Source organism: Tupaia chinensis, unplaced genomic scaffold, assembly GCF_000334495.1.
Source record: "Tupaia chinensis unplaced genomic scaffold, TupChi_1.0 Scaffold142808_1, whole genome shotgun sequence".
Taxonomy (NCBI): Eukaryota; Metazoa; Chordata; class Mammalia; order Scandentia; family Tupaiidae; genus Tupaia; species Tupaia belangeri.
Window position 1 is genome coordinate 983,704 of NW_006202654.1, and position 7,526 is coordinate 991,229.

A 7,526-nucleotide genomic window follows, 5' to 3' on the forward strand; every position below is an offset into this window, starting at 1 on the left:
ATTTTATTATTTTATTTTTAAAGTTTATTTCTCCAGAGAGACAGGTATACCCCTAACAGGGCCTTCATGCCTCAATGCATGCCAGCCCTCAAGCCAGCCTGGATTATGGGCATGTGCATGCTCACCTGGTGTACCCAGGGAGGCTTCATGAGCCTGAGACTTGGCCATGTGGGTCCAACATCACAGAGCATTGTGCTACTGCTGCGCCACTGCTGGCCCTTCATGGTATTTTTAGAAATAATCCACAGAGGATAAAACTGTCTAGGTACAGGAGGAAAACTAGAACAGAAAGAGGGTTGACATGGTTTTGGGGAAAAGTAAAAGGGACTTAAGACCTGTGACTTTTACCATCTTGAGCTCTTGAGCTGTAGGATGGGCCCTTTTGGTTGGTTGTTTTTTTTTTTTTTTTTTTTTTTTTTTTGTGATTTCTTCACTCACTGTATACCTAATTGTGGTTACAAAAGTCAATCCTTCATATTGAAATTGTCATTAGACAAGAGTGCTCTATGCTTCATCACAAAGGACCAAAAGAAGGGGAAATGTCTGCTTTTTCTTCTTTATGTAAGTCTTCTCCCTTCAAAATGAAGATAATATATTTACCTCATGAGGCTATTATGTAGAAATGCCTGACAATGTGTAATACATAGTTGTACTTCCATAAATGTTTAAAAATAGTAAAAATGTATGTCCTAAGTATGGTGGCTGGATAAAAGTCATGACAAGCAAGTCTAAACATGGAAAAAAAAATCATAGAACTGTACATTATATTCCCTCTCCTGAAAAAGAGGGAAGAAAGTGAAATCTAAATATGATTAGTTAGTAATAATGGGCCAATATTGATTTTTGATTTTACCATGTACTATAGTTATAAAAGATACTATCATGTGAGGAAGAAGTGTACATAGAACTCTATATTATTTTTGTAATTTCTTATAATTCTTAAACTTTTTCAAATAAATAGTATTAAGACTATTATTTTATGGTCAGCTTTACCTTGTAGATCCATTTTTGTTTCAGTAAAAGACTTGCATCATAATTTGGCCAAATTGGGCTGGCCCCGTAGTGCAGCAGTTGAGACCTATGCATGGTAAGCAAGAGTCTCATGGCCAACTGTGGTTGGAATCCTGGCCATGGTGCTGAAAAACATGCCAAGTATGTGTGCATGTGTGCCCCAAATCCTGACTGGATGGAAAAATAGAGAAAAAGGATTGTGATGTGACCATGCCCCAGTGGAACATACTTTAAATCTGTCTCTCTCTCTTTCTCTCTTTCTTTTCTCTGGGTAGCACACGTATTCCATGCAACTAAAAAGAAAAAAAAAAGCCAACTTATCAAGTTTTACTTACAATTGACAAAATAGGCTCTGATCAACTCTGAACAATATGTGTTTAAGTTGATACAAAAGGTTATAATCTAAATTGTGAACCTAAACTGCTATTATTAAACATGCAGTCCTGAAGGGGAAATTAAACAGGGCTATCATTCAGTATTTAGTTTTGGCCTGTTTTATTTTTGAGTAGTCTAGGACTCATCTAAGTCTGTTAAAGATTGAAATTTTCACACAATGCATCCTTTAATTCCGTGATAAGTAGAAAGTAGAGGTGGCTTGCCTACTTTTTTAAGGTGAGAATTTCGATTTCAGCAGACTTCGGGGAGGGCATGTCTCCTCTATCTTGCTGATATGCCTAAGATGTGATCTATTTATATTACAGACCATATGCAGAGCCTGGCAAGCCTCTGTGCAAACGAGCTCATCGGCTCTGCCCTAAAGAAGGAGACTGGAAGGGGGAGTGAAGGCAGTAGGGGCCTTTCACAACCATTACACCTCTAGGTGCTGATTGAACAGGAAAGATAAGCAAAATTCAAGATTCCTGGCAGGAACGATAAATAATAAATACCTGTCAAGGGGAACTAGATGATGTCCTTGGTCTTTGCAGGTCATCAAAGTCAAGTGCTTAAATACTTTGTGTTGACTTAACCTTTTCTGTATATTGTGCAAATTAAGTACAGGTAATTTCAGATTTGTCTTACTGATGGGCCTCCTTCAAAGTATGATTTTTATTGAAGCTTCATTCAAATCAGCCAGTATTTACAGAGCATTTTTCCAGTGTTAGGTAATTAGATCTATCTGTAAGAAAATAGAGAGGAGCAGTTGCTGACTTCAGAAAGCTCACAGCCAGCCTGCCATGATGGCACAGTGGTAACACAACACTCCAGGTTGCTGAGGTTACATGGCAAGATCCCAAGTTCATATCCTAAGGCCTCCTTGTATATGTTGGGCACATGCATGTCAGTGATCCTGGCTGGCCAAGATTCAGGGACGGGTCACATGGGAAGGCCCTTGTTGGAGGTGCATGCATGCTCACGCTTGTGCATGTGCTCTCTCTCTCTCTCTCTCTCTCAGAAGGAATACATAAACTTTTTTAAAAAAGGCTCTAAGACAAAGGGGAAAGAGGTGAGAAAACAAAGAAGTGTACCACAAATGGCAGGCACAGTGAAGGAGGCACACACAAGGCTTAGAGAAAAGTAGGGCCAGGGTGGGGGAATGTGAACTGTTTAGGACAGTGTGTCTCCAGCTGGACCTGCAGAAGGATGTATTCTTGGGGCACAATGAGTTTGCTACAAGAAATTAAAAGTTTTATGTTTAGAGGGAAATTTTAAACACATACACATGCACACACTCATTCCAGTAATTGCTTTACATCCATGAGTTGCGCATCTATGGACTTAACCAACCACTAATTGGTTGTAAACTATTTGTAAAAAGCCCCAATTAAAAAATAACAATATAGGCTGAGTGCAGTGGTGTTTACAACTAATTGATCACAGCCAGTTACAGATTCCTTTGTTCCTTCTCTACTCCCACTGTTTCATTCGTCTCATAAAGTTTTTTTAAATAATACAAATTTATAGTATAGCAACTATTTACATAGTGTTTATGTTGTAGTACATCTTGTGAATAATGTAGAAATGATTTAAAGTGTATGGGAAAATGTGTGTGCACCATTTTATATAAGAGACTTGAGCATCTGGATTTTGGTATCTGAGGGGGATCCTGGAATCAGTGCCTTGCAGGTACCTATGAATGACTCTGTGTGTATATTCCCCCGTGTGTGTGTATGTGCATACACATACATACACACACACACACACCTTTTGTCATTTGGATGAATATACCTTACTGAATGCTCATGGCCACATGATTTTTGTGCATCTGTGAACTGTTTTGCTTCAGTTTGAATGGAGCAAAGTGGATAGGAGATCTGGGTCATTCCACAGCATGGGGTGGTTGGCAATGTGGGACTCAAAGAACCTGGACTTGGACATCAGTGGCATATTCTGAATTCTAGTGGATGTTTTGCACAGATGCCATCTTTATTTGTACCAACTAGCAAAACTTTAAAAGTAGGATGTGTAGTAGCACATATTTAGTGAAAGCACTTATCGTCTGCTCCTGCTTCCAACTGCAACTCAGTAAGAGACTGAATAATATTCCAGTGCTTATTTTGACTTTTAGGGGACCAGAAATCTGTACCTACAACAGACCATGTCTCCTCTTTTCCGTATTTTTGCCATGAGTAAAGCAGTAGCAATGTAAAACATTTAATGAAAAGATCCAAAGAGCTACAGATACGTCAATAGTGTATCAGAACTCGTATTCACCTGCTAACAATGATGACAACCATGAAAAAGTGCCTTTAATTGTGTCTTTATCAAGTCTAGAATGGGTAGTCTAGGATTGTTATGGTGGTTACATGATTTAAACTAGGACTGTTGTTCCTTTTAGCTTTTTGTTCATCTTTTGGGCATAAGCCTAATCTTTCTATTCCCTATGTGACTGTCAGAGCTTCAGCCATCACACTTTCATTTCATACATGAAGGGGAAGTGCAGAGAGAAAAGACGACACATGCCAACTGTATTAGCCCTCTTAAAAATCACCTTGGAAGTCTTGTTCTGTGACTTACTAACATCTCATTGGCCAGGAGTATCTCAAATAGTCTTAGTTGTCAGAGAGGCAGGAGATTGTGTTTGAGGTTTGTGACATCATTTCCTCAGATAATCTCGGGGTTTAAGTAGTATAGAAAAGAGGAAATAGACATTTGGTAGACAGTTAATAGTCTTTGCAACATTAGGGTCTAATATCACTGGGATCTTGACCTAACTTCAGCAACTACCCATTTCCAGTTTAATATATGAGGAAGAGAAACCTCCATTGTTAAAGGTATTTATGTATCTGTTATTTGCAGCTAAAGATATTCCTTACTGGTTGAGGGGTGGGCCTGGCAAACTGGAGAGTGTGTGCCCCATCTAAGCAGGGCAGATGCTGATGCTATTGAACTAGAAAGGGCGTTTCCATACAGACATGCCAGCCCAGTTTTGCAAGATCGCTAGTTTCAAGAGAACAAGAACACTGAATCCTTATGCATATAGCAGGGTCGCCAAGTTCTTTTTGCACCATGTGATAGATAGGAGGAAAAGGATCTCATTTCTTTATTTAGTCCACAATTATGGCCTTTTCCTGATCTTGTTTCTTCTGGAGAGAGAAAAAAAAAAACACCAACAACAGCTTTTAATATATTTGCAAAGGTATGCCATGGTTGCCACTATTTAATTCCAGAACGTTTTCATCACCCCAGAAGAAATCCCCTATCCATCAGTAGTCACTCCCCATTCTCCTCTCCCTCCATCCCCTGGAAACTACTAATCTATTTTCTTTTTCTTTGGATTGGCCTATTCTGAACATCTCATGTGAGTGGAATCATACAATACATGGCTCTTTGCATCTGGCTGCTTTCCCTTGGCATGTTTTCAAAGTTTATCCATGTAACATGTATCAATACTTCTCTTTTGAGAAAGGAGGGCAAGGCAGCCCAAGAAATATGAGGCCCAGAAGAATTAAAATGGAGACCCAAGTCATGTGTATTTGCTATAAACTTCAAAATGCTTATTTCTCAGCAGCTATGACAATGTTTCAAACTGCCTCTATAGTGTAAGCATGCTGACCCTAGGTGACTATGAGGTCATTTTGTTCCCCTTATCACAGAATTTAGCCAAATACTGCTGCAAACAATAATGTAATCCCCCTCTCCACTTGGATGTTTTGCATTTAAAATCATCCTGAAATCTGTAAGACCCTATTATACATATCCAGGGCAACTTGGTTATCGCAGCACCCAAGTGTCATCCTCAACTCTGGACCTTCGGCTTTACAGACTTCACCTCAATTTTTCTGTCAGGTTGACACTTTTTATGATTGAATAATCCTCTGTTATATGGGCTGACCACATTTTGTTTATGCATTCATCCATTGATAGACATTTGCTTTGTTTTTACTTTTTGGGCTATTATAAATAATGCTTGCCATGAGCATTTGTGTACAAGTCTTCATGTGGCTATATGTTTTTATTTCTTTTAAGCATAGACCTAGGAGTTAAACTGCTGAATTATATGGGAACTCTGTGTTTAACTTTTTGAGGAATTACTAAACTATTTTCCAAAGAGATTACCCTAGTTTACATTCCCACCAGCAGTGTCTAAGGGTTCCAAATTTTCCACATCCCTGCCAATTCTTGTTATTGTTTGTATTCTTTATTGTAGCTATTTCAGACCAATTGGGCTATGGATTCAAACCGTAGTTAGCAAGTGGCTTCCAGCTCCTCCATCTTGTATGCTAATTTCTGTGCCATAGACTCTTTGCCTGTCTTCTTATTGCTGAGTTTGTATGCTTGATTTTCATATAATTTGAAATATATGGGCCAGCCAGTGGCATGGTGGTTGGATTGGCTGGATCCCACATGGGCTGTGCAGGTTAAGTCCCAGACTCAGTGGCTTGGGAGACATCCTAGGAGCGTTTACCTGCATGCCCGAGGTCCCAGGAGGAGGAAGAGAGGGAGGAGAGAGAGGATTGTGGCATGACTATCCCTTGTGGGGAATATTTTCTCATTTTCTCCTTCCTTCCTTCCTTCTTTCCTCCCTCCCTCCCTCCCTCCCTCCCTCCCTCTCCCTCCAGTGAGCTCATACAACCTCTGACAGGATTAAAGAAAAGAAATATATGATTACCATTTTTTTCGCAGGTTTCAAATGTTTGAAAAATAGAAGTTAATATGGTTCAAACTGGGTTCCCAAAACAATGTTACTTGTTGTGATATTGTGATTTATATGAATATGTATCTTATTACAAATCATACTATTGTCTTGTTTCCTATACAACTCCTAAAACCCTTGAAATTTCCAAAATGTTCAATGTCTTTTTTGTATGCTAATGAACTGATTGATGGCTGGAGGATTCTTGACAGTGGCTGGGACTGATTGCCAAGAGGAACCAACCTATAATTAGAGAGTTGTCACTTCACCTCCAGGGTGAAGAGAGGGGCTGAAGGTTGAGTTGATCACCAGTGATCAGTGATTTAATCAATTGTGCCTACATAATGAAGCTTCCATGAAAATTCAAAGGACTGGGTTCTGAGAGCTTCTGAGTTGGCAAAAGCATCAGTGCACTGGGACAGTGGTGCACCCCAACTCCATGGGAACAGAAGCTCCTATGCTTATGACCTTTCCAAATCTTACCCTTTGTATATCTGCATCTTGCTGTTCAGCAATATCATTTGTTGTATCCCTTATTTATAAACCAGTAAATTAAGTTAAGCATTTCCCCAAGTTCTGTGAACCACTCTACCAAATTAGTTGAACCCAAAGAGGGGATTGTGGGAACCCCAGTGTATAGCTAGTCAGTCAGAAACACAGGATACAATCCAATTTTGTGCCTGGCCTCTGAAATAGGGACTGGTCATGTGAGGCTGAGCCCTGAATCCATGATATCTGACACTATCTGCTGGAGAATTGCTTGGTGTGTGGGAAAAACAAAACAAAACAAAACCTTTCACACTTGAGTGACTATGTGACCATAGTGAATAAAGAGTAGGAAAAACATTTTTTTTTCCCTGTATTCTCACATTCTTCCATTTGGTGCTACTAGCTTGGCTGGTATTTATGACTCATATCTTTTATAGGAGACCTGATGACCTGGCCACTCTTGGCTTCATGGGTATCTTGTGTTGGTCTGGCTGCTTTGACCTCAGCTCTGTTTCTGTTGTCACTTCTGAGCCCTCTGAGTTCTTACTCTGGCTTCCATTTGACCCTGACTCAACTACTTGTCTATGGAGTCTTCAGTGGACAGCTACCTTACCCCAACTATGGTCATTTCCTCTGGTAAGCTTTATATACAGAAGCCCAGCACCTTTTCTCATAGTGGAACCCAGGGAAACATGAGAAAGCTAAATTTCAGAATCTCCTTTGCATGACTTGATTGTCAGGCCTGGTATGGATGTGCTATAGAGTGATGTGGGGCAACTTCATCTCTGAGTCCCATATCCTTTGTATTTTCCCCAGTATGTCCATCAGTCACTTCTTTGTCAGGCATAGGGTAGGAGAGGAAATCAAGCGTTCCAACTGCCTGCTTTGCTCTTCTGCTGCTTTCTCTCCTCACAATTCCATGGATAAAAAGATAGGAGGGTTGGATAGAGCA